The following is a 16,822-nucleotide window of genomic DNA, read 5'->3' as shown; positions in this document are numbered from 1 at the left end:
CAGTTATCTGAATGACTAATTGACTCAAATAGCCATCACCCTCTGCCCATCTCCCCCCATTCTAACTCAGTGTAAATTATTACAATCAGCCAACACTCTGCTGCCCTTATTCTAACTTCACCCATCTACATTGGTTAGGGTAACACCTCCTTTTGAAAACTCTCACCCTCGGTGACAAACCCACCCTTGGTTTTACCTTTCCCATCTCCTCCAGCGAGGATCCCTGCACTCCTTCATTTCTGCTCCACCACTGGCATTCATGTCTTCAGCTGCCTGACCCTAACCCTAAGCCTAACTCTAACCCCATTGGCACAGTGGTTAGCACTGCTACCTCACAGCGCCAAGGACCTGGGTTCAATTCCCGGCTCGGGTCGCTGTCTGTGTGGAGCTTGCGCGTTCTCCGTGTTTCTGCATGGGTTTCCTTCGGGTGCTCTGGTTTCCTCCCACAGTCAAAAGAAGTGCTGGTCAACCTCTTACTGGTGCCATCCTCCTTTAGCTGATGACTCAGTTCTCCTCCCTGTTGAACAACACTTGCAGGAAGCACTGAGGGTGGCAAGGACATACAATATACTCTGGGTGGGGGATTTCAATGTTCACCACCAGGAGTGGCTCAGCAACAGCACTACTGATTGACCTGGTGGGGTCCTAAAGGATAGACTGGGTCTACAGCAAGGGGGTGAAGGAACCAACGAGAGGGGAAAACATACTTGACCTCATCCTTACCAATCTGCCAGCTGCAGACACATCTGTCCATAACCGTTTCGGTAAGAGTGACACCACATAGTACTTATGGAGATGAAGTCCCACCTTCACATTGAGAATAACCTCCATCGTGTTGTGTGGCACTATCACCGTGCTAATGGAACACACTTCCAACAGATCCAGCCAGTCAAGTCTGGGCATCCATGAGACACTGTGGGCCATCAACAGCAGCAGAATCGAACTCCAGCACAATCTGTAACCTTATAGCCCGGCGTATCCCCCACTCAGCCATTACCATCAAGGCAGGGGATCAATCCTGGTTCAATGGAAGATGCAGGAGGGTATGCCAGCAGCAGCACCAGGCAAACCTAAAAATGAGGTATTAACCTGGTGAAGGCACCAAACAGGATTACTTGCTTATCAAATGGCAAAAAACAGCATGTGATAGATCTAAGGGATCCCACAACCAACAGATCAGATCTAAGCACTGCAGTCCTTTCACATCCAGCCGTGAATGGTGGTGGACAATTAAACAACTCACTGGAGGAGGAGGCTCCACCAATATCCCCATGCTCAGTGATGGAGGAGCCCAGCACATCAGTGCAAAGGTGAGGTTGAAGCATTCGCGACAATCGTCAGCCAGAACCGCCGAGCGGATGGCCCATTTCGACCTCCTCCAGTGACCCCCAACATCTCAGATGCCAGTCTCCAGACAATTCAATTCACTCCACGTGATACCAAGAAACAGTTGGAGGCACTGGATGCTGCAAGGGCTACGGGCCCTGAGAACACTCCGGCAATAGTACTGAAGACTTCTGTTTCAGGACTTGCCGCTCCCCCAGCCAAGCTCTTCCAGCACACCTACAAAACTGGCATCTACCACCCAGCAACGTGGAAAATTGCCCAGGTTCATTCTGTACACAAAAAAAAGGACAAATCCAACCTGGCCAATTACCGTCCAATCAGTCTACTGTTCCAAGTTGGACGAGAACGAGGCAGGTGAGTTTGGTGAGCAAGCTGCACACGGTACAGTGCTGCAGCAGGACATAGGCAAAGAGAAGGGGAAAAGGAACGTAGTAGTTATTGGGGATAGTGGGGTGAAGGGTATTGACACTGTCCTTTGTCACAATGACAAAGTGCACAGAAGGGTATGTTGTCTGCCTGGTGCTCGGGTACGGGATGTCGCAGCTGGGCTGCAGAGGAACCTGGAGTGGGAGGGTGAGAATCCGGTCGTTGTGGTTCATGTGGGTGCCGGCGACGTAAGCAAAATGCAGACTGAGGATCTGGGGAGGGAGTATGAAAAGCTGGGAATGGAATTAAAAAGTAGAACCGACAAGGTGGTTATCTCTGGGCTACTGCCTGAACCGTGTGCAGATGGGCGTAGGGTTGACAGGATTAAGGAAGTGAATGGGTGGCTCAGGGATTGGTGTGGAAGGAATGGGTTTGAATTTATGGGGCATTGGCACCAGTATTGGGGTAGGTGGGACCTGTTCGGGAGGGATGGGGTTGGTCTGAACCGTGCTGGGACCAGAGTTCTGGCGAATCAAGTAAAGAGGACTGTAGACAGGGCTTTAAACTAATTAGGGGGGGGGAGGGTGTGAGGGTAGGTGACCTTACGAGGTCTAAAGTTAAGGAGAGTGTACATGTAAGGGAAGAGGCCGAGGATGTCCCAATAATAGAGGGAGTAGGGGGCGTGAGTATAGTTGGTGGCGTTACGGCAAATAGGGTCCAGGTGAAGGCTGGGATGAAAGCACTTTATCTGAATGCACGAAGCATTCGGAATAAAGTGGATGAGCTGATGGCGCAGATCGACACAAATGGATACGATCTGGTGGCCATTACAGAGACGTGGCTGCAGGGTGACAGGGACTGGGAGCTGAATGTACAGGGCTATCAAGTGTTTAGGAAGGATAGGCAGGAGGGAAAAGGGGGGGGCGTAGCTCTGCTGATTAAGGATAGCATCACGGTGGTAGCAAGGGATGATATTGGAGCCAAGGAGCAGAGGGTGGAATCGTTGTGGGTGGAGATTAGGAACAGCAAAGGGAGGAAGACGCTGGTGGGTGTCGTCTATAGGCCCCCGAATAATGATCTGGAGATGGGGCGGGCTGTTAACGCGCAAATAAGTGCGGCGTGCAGGAATGGGACGGCCGTAGTTATGGGGGATTTCAATCTGCATATTGATTGGTTGACCCATGTTGGACATGGGGGGCTCGAGGAAGAGTTCTTGGAATGCTGCCGGGATAGTTTCCTCGAACAGTGTGTGTTGGAGCCGACGAGGGAACGAGCTATCTTGGATCTGGTGCTATGTAATGAAGCGGGTAGAATTAGGGACCTTGTGGTGAAGGATCCTCTTGGGGAGAGTGATCATTGTATGGTGGAGTTTCTGGTGCAGATGGAGGAGGAGAAAGTGGGTTCCCGGACACGCGTCCTTTGTTTGAATAGAGGGGAGTACGGTAGGATGAGAGAAGAATTGGCGAATGTGGACTGGGAGAGCGCGTTGGAGGGAGGGTCTGTTGAGGAGCAGTGGAGGATCTTTAAGGAGATCTTTCTTGGTGCTCAACGGAAATTTATTCCGATGGTCAAAAAGGATAGTAGGAGGAGAGGTAATAAGCTGTGGATAACGAAGGAGGTGAAGGAAAGTGTTAAACTAAAAGCGGAGGAATTTAGAGTAGCTAAGAGTAGTGGGCGAGAAGAGGATTGGGAGAGGTTTAAATGTCAACAAAGATTGACAAAGAAGTTGATAAGGAAGGGTAGGAGAAACTATGAAGCTGGGCTAGCGCTTAATATAAAAAAGGATAGCAAGAGTTTTTATAAATATATAAAAAGGAAGAGGCTGGCTAGGGTGAATGTTGGTCCTTTAGAGGATGAGAAGGGGGGCCTAGTGGTAGGGGATGGGGATATGGCTAAGGTATTGAATAACTTTTTTGTTTCTGTCTTCACGGAGGAGGACGTGAATAATTTGCCGGGTGTTAGCGATAGAAAGGTGGTAGGACTGGAGGGTCTTAATGACATTACTGTTACTAGAAAGGCGGTGCTCGACAGACTGGAGGAGCTGATTGTGGACAAGTCCCCAGGACCGGATGGAATGCATCCGAGGGTTCTGAAAGAAATGACGGAGGTGATAGTGGATGCCTTGGTGGTTATTTTCCAAACGTCACTGGATTCCGGGGAAGTGCCGGATGATTGGAAAACGGCTAATGTTACGCCGTTGTTTAAGAAGGGTGCCAGGCAAAAGGCAGGGAATTATAGGCCGGTTAGTTTAACATCTGTGGTAGGTAAAATGTTAGAATCTGTCATTAAGGAGGAAATTGCAAGGCATCTTGAAGGGAATTGCTTGATAGAGCAGACGCAGCACGGTTTCATTAAAGGGAAGTCGTGTCTGACAAATTTACTGGAGTTCTATGAGGATGTGTCTAGGGCGGTGGATAGAGGAGAGCCGGTGGATGTGGTCTTTCTAGATTTTCAGAAGGCGTTTGACAAAGTGCCTCACAAGAGGTTATTGCAGAAGGTCGAGGGACATGGAGTTGGGGGTAGGGTGTTAGCGTGGATAGAGGATTGGTTGTCAAATAGGAGGCAGAGAGTGGGGGTCAACGGGTGCTATTCGGATTGGCGGATGGTGACTAGTGGGGTGCCCCAGGGGTCGGTGCTGGGGCCTCAGCTATTTACCATTTATATAGATGATCTGGAGGAGGGAACCGAGTGTAGAGTGTCGAAATTTGCTGATGACACCAAGATTGGTGGAACGGCAAATTGTGCGGAGGGTGTGGAGAGTCTGCAGAAGGATCTAGATAGGCTGGGCGAATGGGCCAGGAAATGGCAAATGGAATTTAATGTTGGCAAGTGTGAGGTGGTCCACTTTGGTAGGAAAAATGGTAGGAAGGACTATTACTTACGTGGCGAAAAACTGCAGCAGGCGACGGTGCAGAGGGACCTCGGGGTCCTTGTGCATGAGTCGCAAAAACCCAGCTTGCAGGTGCAGCAGGTGGTCAGGAAGGCGAATGGGATGCTGGCCTTCTTAGCGAAGGGGATTGAATATAAAAGTAGGGAGGTCTTGCTGCAGCTGTATAGGGCATTGGTGAGGCCGCAACTGGAGTACTGTGTGCATTTTTGGGCGCCGCACCTGCGCAAAGATATTTTGGCCTTGGAGGGAGTGCAGAGGAGGTTTACTAGGCTGGTACCGGAGTTGAGGGGGTTGAGCTATGAGGAGAGGCTGAATAAACTGGGCTTGTGCTCGTTAGAGTTTAGAAGAATGAGAGGAGATCTCATTGAGACGTATAAGATGATGAATGGGATGGATAGGATAGAGGTGGAGAGACTCTTCCCGCTCAAAAAAGACAATAGGACTAGGGGGCACAGCCTCAAGATCAAAGGGGGGCGGTTTAGAATGGAGTTGAGGAGGAACTTCTTCACTCAAAGGGTGGTGAATCTCTGGAATTCTCTGCCCGTTGAAGTGGTGGAGGCTGCCTCGCTAAATATTTTTAAGAAGCGGGTTGATGGGTTTTTGATAGGAGAGGGGATTAAGGGTTATGGGGAGAGGGCGGGAAAGTGGAACTGAGCAGCGACAGATCAGCCATGATCTTATTGAATGGCGGGGCAGGCTCGAAGGGCTGGATGGCCTACTCCTGCTCCTATTTCTTATGTTCTTATGTTCTGCTGTCGATCATCAGTAAAGTGATGGAAGGGGTCATCGACAGTGCGACCAAGCAGCACCGGCTCAGCAATAACCCGCTCAGTGATGCCCAGTTCAGGTTCACCAGGGTCACTCAGCTCCTGACCTCATTATAACCTTGGTTCAAAAAGAGCTGAATTCCAGAGGTGAGGTGAGAGTGACAGCCCTCGATATCAAGACCACATTCGAGTAAGTGTGGCGTCAAGGAGCCCTAGTGAAACTGGAGTCAGCGGGTATCGGAGTTGAAAATGGTTGTGGTTGTGGAGGGTCAGTCATCTCAGCTCCACGACATCTCTGCAGGAGTCCCTCAGGGGAGTTCCTGAGGTGCAACCATCTTCAACTGTTTCATCAATGAACTTCCCTCCATAAGTTCAGAAGTGGGATGATTGCACAATGTTCAGCACCATTTGTGACTCCCCAGATACTGAAGCAGTTCATGTTCAAATGCAACAAGATCTGGACAATATCCAGGCAGAGCTGACAAGCGGAAGTAACATTCATGCCACACAAATGCCAGGCAATGACCATTACCAATAAGAGACACTCTAACCACCGCTCTAACCCTTAACATTCAATGGTGTAACTATCACTGAATCCCCCACTGTCAACATCCTTAGAGTTACCATTGACCAGAAGCTCAACTGGACTCGAGAGCAGGACAGAGGCTAGGAATACAATGGCAAGTAACTCATCTCCTGACTCCCCAAAGCCTATCTACAAGGCACAAGTCAGGAGTGTGATGGAATACTCCCCACTTGCCTGGGTGGATGCAGCTCCAACAACACTCAAGAAGCTTCACACCATCCAGGACGTGGCAGCCTACTTGATTGGCACCACATCTACAAACATCCACTCCCTCCACCACCGACACTCAGTGGCAGCAGGGTGCACTATCCACAAGATGCACTGCAGCAATTCATCAAAGATCCTTAGACAGCACTTTCCAAACCCACGGCCACTTCCATCTAGAAGGACAAGGGCAGCAGATACATGGGAACACCACCACCTGCAAGTTCCCCTGCAAACCACTTACCATCCTGACTTGGAAATACATTGCTGTTCCTTCGCAGTCACAGGGTCAAAATCCTGGAATTCCCTCCCTAACAGCATTGTGGGTCAACCCACAGCACGGGGACTGCAGCGATTCAAGAAGGCAGCTCACCACCACCTTCTCAAGGGCAACTAGGGATGGGCAATAAATGCTGGCCAGCCAGTGACACCCATGTCCCATGAATGATTAAAAGACGAGTGCAGTGGTCGTGCTAAATTCTCCATCGGTGTACCCAAACTTTTTACCATTTATATAGATGATCTGGAGGAGGGAACCGAGTGTATGGTGTCGAAATTTGCGGATGACACCAAGATTGGGGGAACGGCAAATTGTGCGGAGGGTGTGGAGAGTCTGCAGAAGGATCTAGATAGGCTGGGTGAATGGGCCAGGAAATGGCAAATGGAATTTAATGTTGGCAAGTGTGAGGTGGTCCACTTTGGTAGGAAGAATGGTAGGAAGGACTATTACTTACGGGGCGAAAAACTGCAGCAGGTGACGGTGCAGAGGGACCTCGGGGTCCTTGTGCATGAGTCGCAAAAACCCAGCTTGCAGGTGCAGCAGGTGGTCAGGAAGGCGAATGGGATGCTGGCCTTCATAGCGAAGGGGATTGAATATAAAAGTAGGGAGGTCTTGCTGCAGCTGTATAGGGCATTGGTGAGGCCGCAGCTGGAGTACTGTGTGCAGTTTTGGGCGCCGCACCTGCGCAAAGATATTTTGGCCTTGGGGGGAGTGCAGAGGAGGTTTACTAGGCTGATACCGGAGTTGAGGGGGTTGAGCTATGAGGAGAGGCTGAATAAACTAGGCTTGTACTCGTTGGAGTTTAGAAGAATGAGGGGAGATCTCATTGAGACGTATAAGATGATGAATGGGATGTATAGGATAGAGGTGGAGAGACTCTTCCCGCTCAAAAAAGACAGTAGGACTAGGGGGCACAGCCTCAAGATAAAGGGGGGGCGTTTTAGAACGGAGTTGAGGAGGAACTTCTTCACTCAAAGGGTGGTGAATCTCTGGAATTCTCTACCCGTTGAAGTGGTGGAGGCTGCCTCGCTAAATATTTTCAAGAAGCGGGTTGATGGGTTTTTGATAAGAGAGGGGATTAAGGGTTATGGGGAGAGGGCCGGAAAGTGGAACTGAGCCACGACAGATCAGCCATGATCTTATTGAATGACGGGGCAGGCTCGAAGGGCCAGATGGCCTACTCCTGCTCCTATTTCTTATGTTCTTATGTTCAAACAGGTGCCGGAATGTGGCGACTAGGGGATTTTCACTTCATTTTACTTCACTGCAGTGTTAATGTAAGCCTATTGGTGACACTAATAAATAAACTTTAAAAAAAATCCTAACCCGAACCTTAACCCTAAACCTAAACACTAGAATTCCCTCCCTCAATCTCTAATCCTCCAGATCACCCATTCTTCTTGTCAAAATGTAATTCTTAGACAAAATGTTTTGCCCGCTGTCTCAAAATCTCCATCAGTAACTCAGTGTTGAAGACTGTTCGATAATACTTCTGTGAAGCTCGGCAGGATGTTTTACCATGCTAAAGGGCATTATAAATAAGCTTCAATGCTACTTGCTCTGGCCATCAAAACCTTTTATTCAAACAATTAATTATCAAAGGACATTTACATGGTATAAGCTGGCTACGTTCCTCCAGCCCAGGAATTTGTGTTTCTTTCGCTGCTTCCCCTTTTCATGATAAATAAATTTTCAGAGCAAAGCTGCTGACTTTGAGCCAAGTAATCATTTAGGGAATGTTTAACACAGCTTTGGATTCTAAGGATCTTCTACAACTGAAACAAATGCCAGGATATTTTTTCTAATCTAACCTTGGCACGAAGGTGACTTTGAACAGCAATGTTCGAGATGAGGAAAGCTGCGAGGAACAGGCTGAAAAGCTCACGGTGCAGAGATTCACAGCAAATAATGGTGGGAAAGGAAAGCTATTAGACTGTAATTACCTAAGCTGTGACAGAGAAACTAGGAACAGGAGTGGGCCATTTGGCCCTTGAAGCCTGTTACATCATTTAATGTGACAATGGCTGATCCTCTCTCACAGTGCCGTACTCCCACTTTCTCCCCAAACCTCTTGATACCATTAAAATCTACAAATGTATCTCTCTCTTTCTTGAACACATTCAGTGACTTGGCCTCCACAGCTTTCTTTGGCACAGAATTTCAAAGACTACTATCCTTTGAGTGAAGACATTTTTCTCAGTCCTAAATCATCTGCTCCATATTGTGACTTAAAACACATTTTTATATTTACCCATGGGACATGGGTGTCGCTGGCTGGGCCAGCATTTATTGTCCATCCCTAGTTACCCCTTGAGGAGGTGGTGGTGAGCTGCCTTCTTGAATCGCTGCAGTCCCCGTGCTGTGGGTTGACCCACAATGCCGTTAGGGAGGGAATTCCAGGATTTTGACCCAGTGACTGCAAAAGGATAGCAATATATTTCCAAGTCGGGATGGTAAGTGGTTTGGAGGGGAACGTGCTTGTGGTGGTTTTCCCATGTATCTGCTGCCCTTGTCCTTCTAGATGGGAGTGATTGTGTGTTTGGAAGGTGCTGTCTAAAGATCATTGGTGAATTGCTGCAGTGTATCTTGTAGATAGTACACACTGCTGCTACTGAGTGTCAGTGGTGGAAGGAATGGATGTTTGTAGACGGGGTGCTAATCTCCAGTGCTGTCAAAGAGGAATGTGAGCTACTGCAGTGCCATCTTGTAGATGGCACACATTGCTCCCAGTGTGTCCCAGTGGTGGATGAATGGGTGTTGAAGGTTTATGAAACAATACTTGACAAGACACAAAATGGACAGTTCTCATTCTCCTGTGTTTTACATTTCCTTTTTAGATGATAGTAAAACGTCAGTAATGCACGTGTTGTGGAACTTTAACAGGGTGGTTTGGTTTCAATTTGTAGTCTTAATTTCAGGAAGCATACTGTTTTCAAATGGTTTTATGTTGATTTTAACAGAACAACAAGGTGCTGCAGTTTTAGTAAATATTCTCAGCATAGTAACAGGCCATCAGCCCAACAATTCTATGTTAGTGTATCTGCTCCACATCAGCCTCCTCCCCCTCTGTTATTTATTGCATTATTCATAAAGAGCTAGGGACAAGTTGTTACGTGAATATATATCCTGGGGTGCCACATTCACTGTCGCACTGCAGTCAAGTGCCAAGTTATAACCTCAGTCTATCGGCTAGCAATCGCACACAGAGCTGTAAGAATACACCCAGCATTCTGAATCTAAAGTGTGATTGTTTTTAACAGAAGATTTTGGGTGGGATTCTCCGGTCTTGTCCGTGACGGAGTCCATCGCGGGCAAGAATGGAAAATTTGGCATTCCAGCCAAAGCTCGATCCGCTCAAAGCAGCACCGGAAAATCCCAGCCTGGTGCGAGGACAGAAAATTTCAGCCACCATCTCAGCTCTGGTCTCAAAAGACCACAGGGGTTTGTCCCTCTCTGCTGGAGAGGGGCAATTTTGGTAACTCATGGCTTGAGGAGGTGTGGGCACCGCTCCACAAGCTTAGGGACAAAGCAAGGAGACAAGCCCTCAATGAAATATCTCTGCTGGTATTGGGATTGGACCCACACCATTGGTTTCATTCTGCATCACATGACGCAATTTTACCACCTCACCTGCCCCGATTGGGGTCACAGAACACATTTCTCCATTGGCGTTGAGCGGAATCTCACCCAAGCGAGGTTGTAAAATACCAGCCTATTATTTCATGTCCTCCGAGCTATTCCTTTTTCCCCTCATGTTTTCATCTGATTTTCCTTAACTATATTCATATCACTGACCTCAATCGTGCATGTAGTAGTTACACATCCTCACCCGAGTATCTTTATAGTGCAGAAGGAGGCCATTCGATCCATCAAATCCACACTGGCTCGCTGAAAGAGCATTCCATGTTGCCTCGCACTCCTTCATCTCTCTGTAATCTCCACACTCTCTTCAGAGTTTTCCTCTAATTTCCATAACAGTTTCATTAGCTATTCATGGACAGGGGTTCTGATCTCCTCACATTTTCTCCACATCCACCATTTGAACCTCTTCATAATGTTAAAACCCTCAGTCAGATAACCTCGCAGCATTCTCTATTCCTGGAAAAAGAACCCCAACCTGTTCAACCTTTCCTGATAGTTGTAACCTCTCCATGAACATTCTTTTGGCACTGTCTATGGTGCCTCTACATGTTTCCATTATAATTGACTGTAGGGAAAATGGGTGGTACAGTGCTTAGCTTTGCTGCATCACAGCGCCAGGGACCCACGTTCAATTCCAGCCTCATTCACTGTCTGTGTGGGGTTTGTACGTCTTCCCCGTGTCTGAGAGGGTTTGCTCCAGGTGCTCCAGTTTCCTCCCAAAGATGTGCGGGTTAGGTTGATTGGCCATGCTAAATTGATCCTAGTGTTAGAGGATTAGCAGGGTTACGGAATAGGGTCTGGGTGGGATTGTGGTCGATGCAGACTCGATGGGCTGAATGGCCTCCTTCTGCACTGTAGGGATTCTGTAATATTTGATTTCATTCATTCAGTGATGAGATTGTGTCACTGATACTCCAGATATTTGGGGAAATCCCGCACTTCATGTGTTGGATTGAGAGAGAGAGAGAGACAACTGCGTGTGTCAACTGATCTGTGCAGAGCAGTGCTGCTGTCTGGAAAATGGAGAGAGGGGCAGGATAGTGCTGGACGCTCCCCTTGTTCTGGGGAAAGAGTAACTTGTGTAGGTATACTTGTTCATTGAGTGTTTCACCTTCTATCGTGTCCTGCAACACCTGGGAAATGAGGGGTTACTTCTGAAATTTAGTCACTGCTAAACAGCAGCCATATTGTGCTCAGTAAGATCCCACAAGCTAATGAATAACCTCAGGATCTGGGTGGGCCCTGGTCTTGGGAAGTATTGAGGGAGTCGTAAGTTTGTCTTTAAGGTCCAGCAGCCTCCACCAGTTTGTGTGTCGCAGTTTGATAAACACGGCCTCACATCATGTACAACGAGTATTTAGTTCAGTGAATTAGCCGTAGTGAATGCCCTGTGTGCCCTGTGCTGAACTTGGCTGCCCCCTGCTGCCAGGCTTACTGCATTGCTGACCTTGGGAGACAATGGTCCTGAAAATCAAACAGTCTTTCCAATCAACTCATGTTGCTCTGCCTCAGTGTAACAAACACTTGCATTTATATAGCAAACTTAGCATAACGATTTTTAAAGTTTATTTATTTGTGTCACAAGTAGGCCTACATTAACACCGCAATGAAGTTACTATGAAAATCCCCTAGTCGCCACACTCCGGCGCCTGTTCGGGGACACTGAGGGAGAATTCAGCACGGCCAATGCACCTAACCAGCACGTCTTTCAGACTGTGGAAGGAAATCGGAGCACCCCGAAAAACCCATGCAGACACGAGGAAGATGTGCAAACTCCACACCAACAATGACCCAAGCCGGGAATCAAACCAGGGACCCTGGCGCAGTGAGGCAGCCATGCTAACCACTGTGCCACCACATCGCCCAGGATACTTCAAGAGATTAAAGCTGGCACCAAGTCTAAGAAGGACGTACAAGGACATGTTTTAAGAAGCATTTTAACAGGAGGAGAGAAATGGGGATTGGGTTTAAGGAGAGAATTCCAGGAATTGTCGAAGGCACGTCCGCCATTTCTGGGGTGAAGGATGCGAGGGATGTCAGAGTTAGACAGGGGCAGTGTTCTTGCAGATTTGGATGAGGTTACATGATTGAGGAGGATGAGGACATGAAGGGATTTGAACACGAGGAGGTGATTTCTGAATTGAGGAGCTGTCGGACTGGGAACTAATGCAGGTCAGTGAGCACTGGAGCTGTTTTAGGGTTAGGGGACTTGATGTCCTAGTGGTATTATTGCCTGACTATTAGTCCAGAGGCTCAGCTAATGTTCTGGGGACCCGTGTTCAAAACCCATCATGGCAGATGGTGGAATTTGTATTCAATAAAAACTATCTGGAATTATGAATCTACTGGTGACCATGAAACCATTGTCGGAAAAACCCATCTGGTTCACTAATGTCCTTTAGGGAAGGAAATCTGCCGTCCTTACCCGGTCTGGCTTACGTATGACTCCAAAGCCACAGCAATGTGGTTGACTCTCAGCTGCCCTCAGGCAATTAGGGATGGGCAATAAATGCTGGCCAGCCAGCGATGCCCATGCCCCACGAATGAATAAAAAATAAATAAAAGCAGCAGAAATTTGAAATAGTTCCATGCTTGGAGGTTTGGAGCAGCTGACCAGGACTGCAGTGGGATAATTGAGTCTGGAAGTAACAGAAACACGGATAGGAGATTGAGGCAGAGTTGGAGATGGTTATATTACGGAAGTCAGCATTGGTGTCTTTAGGAAGGAGATGATATGGGACTGGAAGCTCAGCTCAAGACTGGTTCAGTTTAGAAGGTGGGAGGGGAATGAGGTTTGTGGCAAGCACTGAAGGCAATGGGTGGGATTTTCTGGCACTTCCCACTGAAGATAGTTCCACCCTGGAATATCTTGGAACCAGTGGCAACCATCCAGTAGAGTGACAAAAAGAACTGTTTATTAACAATAGAACGCTATGTACAGACAGTAAGATAGATACTGCTGACCCATCAACTTGGGCTCCGAGACTGCCTGGAAGAGCCCGCACTCACTCCAGGATTCCTGCGCTTAGGCACGATTGGCTGAATGGGTCACATGACCCAACCCAAACTGCACTTCTTAAAGGGGCTTGCTAATACAGTGGGTGAACCATGCTGTTGTGAAGTTAAATTTGTTAAGATATAAAAGAATTGTAAAGGAAAGAAAACAGTCGGTGTCCCTTTAAAAGCTGTGTTTGAGCTCTGAGCTAAAGTGCAGAGTACACACAGACTGCAACATTTGTTTCAAAAGGACCAAGTATCAGGGTTGACTTGGTAACTGGCTTTTGCATTCTGCCAGCCTATGAGTTTAAAGAAGACACTCAGCTAAAGGGAACGTATCAGGTCTGAATTTGTTGTTATCAATCTCAGGCCAACCCGAGTACAGGAATGTTGATTGATCATTAAGATTGTAAAAAGGAACCCCACTGCCTTGAGTTCAGTTCCACCGGGGGTAGAGCCAGGAGTTCAACCAGAAGCAGGGCCCCCGATCACCTGAAGCAGTTAAAGGCAGTTAGATTAACTAGAGCAGTTCTTAACTCTGCCAGCCTCAGATAGGTCTTAAGATAACTCACCATCTAACCAGGAAAAAGTGCCAAATCAGACAGCACTTACAGAGGACAACTACGGAAGAATCCCAAACTTCTGAACACTGTGAGACCTGGTTGTATACAGTTCTTTTGAGAGTGACTAAGATTCTGTTATTGCTGTTTTGGTAATGAATGTTCCTTGTATTATTTGAACAACATTTCAGTTAAACCATATCTTAGTTAATATATTCCTTGTTTAGTTAAAATTCCTGGTTACTTAAATAAATTACTTTGGTAATTATTCATTTAAAGTGAGTGCCGGGCCTCTATGTTAATGAACCGCTAAACATTAATTAAGAACAGTCAACATCTTCTCAAATATTTTTAACCAGATTAGTACACAAGGTAAAGGTGAGTAACCTCTGTGTCATAACAATGCAAAATGCCAGAGACATCGACATGATTGAAAGGTCCCTGTGGTGGCCAATTGTTAATCACCTCCTCTGCTGGGAAACCCATCACCAGGGGGGAGACAGATCCTACCCTATGGCTTCAGTTTTCCCAATGCAGCTGACTTGGGACGAACCATCAGGAAAGCCTTGGGCTATCACTTGGGATTGAGAGAGGTGGGAAAGGGAAAGGTACAGGAGAAGGCCAGTGCTGCATTTTCAGATGATCTTGTTAGGGGCCGGCCCATAGGTGAGAAAGAGGAAGGGATGACGGAGGCCACATCCTTGAGCGACTTTCAAAATGGCGGGTACTGGAACAAGAAGGAAGTTATTCCCAGAGATTTTGGCTGGACAGAACATTGTGGGGTGTGAAACTTCAGGTGAGGTCGCACAGGAGTCCTGGAGCCCTGGGTAAATTGACTCTTTCGTGGCTCTGGAACTATTTTTGGCCACATCCAAAACCCCCCACCCAATAGCCACCACTTCCTCCGCACCCCTCCTGCCCCGCCCCACAACCTCCCCCTCCCCAACCATCTCTTTGACCAGTAGCTTCTTGCTGAGACTTAAGCATAAGATGAAGGCAGCACAATTCATTCATCAGTAAAGGTGCCCAGGAATGCAAAGGTTTCTATGAGTATTACTGGGTCAGAAATGGGTCTGCTGTCACTGCGATGACTTGTGGTACCGTCAAGTGTGCTTAGAAGAAATATAATCCCACTGAGTGGCAGCTACAGGTTAAATGGATGGTTCCAATGAGGTTGCCATGGGCAGTGAAGTCTCTCGAGGATTGCTGAGTGCTGTGACTCCGAGCTAACATTGCACAGGGACTTGCTGCTCTGGCAATGCTGCTCACATCAGCTGAACCATTTCTCTCTCACTGTTTGACATTCAGAGCTGAGTTTGCAGCACTCTCGGTGTGAGGGCAGTCACTCCAGCCTTATCTGAATGAGGGTGTGAAACCAGCTGCATCTGAGTGAGTACCAGCAGATCACACTGAAACATGGTTCAAATCCCCAGTGTGAGTGGTAGGTGGGTAACACACACTGTTAATGTAATGAATTAGCAAATTTGCCCTTCATAAATACACTGGGCAGTGCGGTGGTAGAGTCGTTAGCACTGCTGCCTCACAGCGCCAGGGACCTGGGTTCAATTCCTGGCTTGGGTCACTGTCTGTGTGGAGTCTGCACCTTCTCCCCATGTCTGTGTGGGTTTCCTCCGTTTTCCCTCCCACAACCTGAAAGACCTGCTGATCAGTTGGATTGGCCGTGCTAAATTCTCCCTCATGTACCTCAACAGGAGGGGAGGGGTGACAACCAGGGGATTTTCATTGCTATTAACTACTAATATAAGCCTACTTGTGACTAATGAATGAATAAACTTGAACTCATAAACTTTGCTTCATTTCAATGAATAGAAGCAGTTCCCAGGATGGAATTAGTTTTGTATTATCGGCAGGTCAGATAATTGGTAATCCCACAGATCTTCTGGTCTTTTCAAATATCTGTTGTATCGCTGCAAAATCTCACAAAGCAATGTGTATTTTTCCATATATTAACACTTGTGTACAAATTATCATCAGGAATAAAAGATGATGATTTGAGAGGATTTTCTGACATGTTTTTAAAAGCAAAACACCGTGAATTCTGGAAATCTGAAACTCAAAACAGAAGATGCCAGATATGGTCAGGAAGTCAGGCAGTATCTGTGGAGAGAGGAAGAGAGCGGAGTTATAGTTTTATATCTAACCCAATCTCCCTCCCCTTAGTTCCAATGAAGAGTCAAACAGACTCGAAACGTTGGCTCTGTTTTCTCTCCATTCAGGTGTTGCTGGGTTTTGCCAACATTCTCCGTTCTTGCTAATAATTATTCATAGGACTTTATTGTAATCCATCTGTTAACTTCTTTTAAATCAAATGCTTCTATTTAGCTTATTTTTTTTCAAGAGCCATTGGGTGGCATGGTGGCATAGTGGTTAGCACTGCTCCCTCACAAGGCCAGGGACCCAGGTTCAATCCCAGCCTTGGGTCACTGTCTATGTGGGATCTGCATGTGTTTCCTCTGGATGCTCCGGTTTCCTTCCACACTCCAAAGATGTACTGGTTAGGTGGATTGACCATGCTAAATTGTCCTTTAGTGTCAGGGAGGCTAGCTAGGATAAATGTGTAGGGCTACAGGAAAAGGGCCTGCTTGGGATTGTTGTCAGTGCAGTTCGATGGGCTGAATGGCCTATTTCTGCACTGTGGGGATTCCAAGACCGGAATTTTACTGTCCCGCCAGCCACGGGAATCGGAGCGGGCAAGGGGCAGACAATGGAACGGTCTGTTGATCTTGGGCAGGAATTTACGGTGTTGGAACGAGCGAGGTCGGAAAATCCCGCCTATGATTCATTTGGGCTTGGGTTTATCTCCTCTGTCCAGCTCTCACTACAACAAATCCCTTCAAACCCCTTTACTGAGACTGACATCCTCTTTCTATCTCTTTTCCTCTCCTTCACTTTGGAAATGAGCCCCGTGTCTCTGCTTTCCCGCTCAGCTAGCAGCTGTGAGACTGAGCACAGAGAAATGTTATTCTACGCTGTTGTGCTTGGCATTTAGTTTGGAATTACGTCCTTAATGAGGGCGATATTTGCTGCTATAACAGCATCCAATGTTGTGAATGAATCAGCTGGCAATGAACTCCTGTTGGTAAAGAATTTGTTGTTTTCTCTATTACCTTTGCATCAAGTTTCTTTATTTCTACAAACAGCAACATCCATCATTGTTAGAAA

The sequence above is a fragment of the Carcharhinus amblyrhynchos genome, chromosome 31 (genome assembly GCF_965287045.1).
Source record: "Carcharhinus amblyrhynchos chromosome 31, sCarAmb.v2.hapA, whole genome shotgun sequence".
NCBI lineage: Eukaryota > Metazoa > Chordata > Chondrichthyes > Carcharhiniformes > Carcharhinidae > Carcharhinus > Carcharhinus amblyrhynchos.
This window is presented reverse-complemented; position numbering follows the sequence as displayed.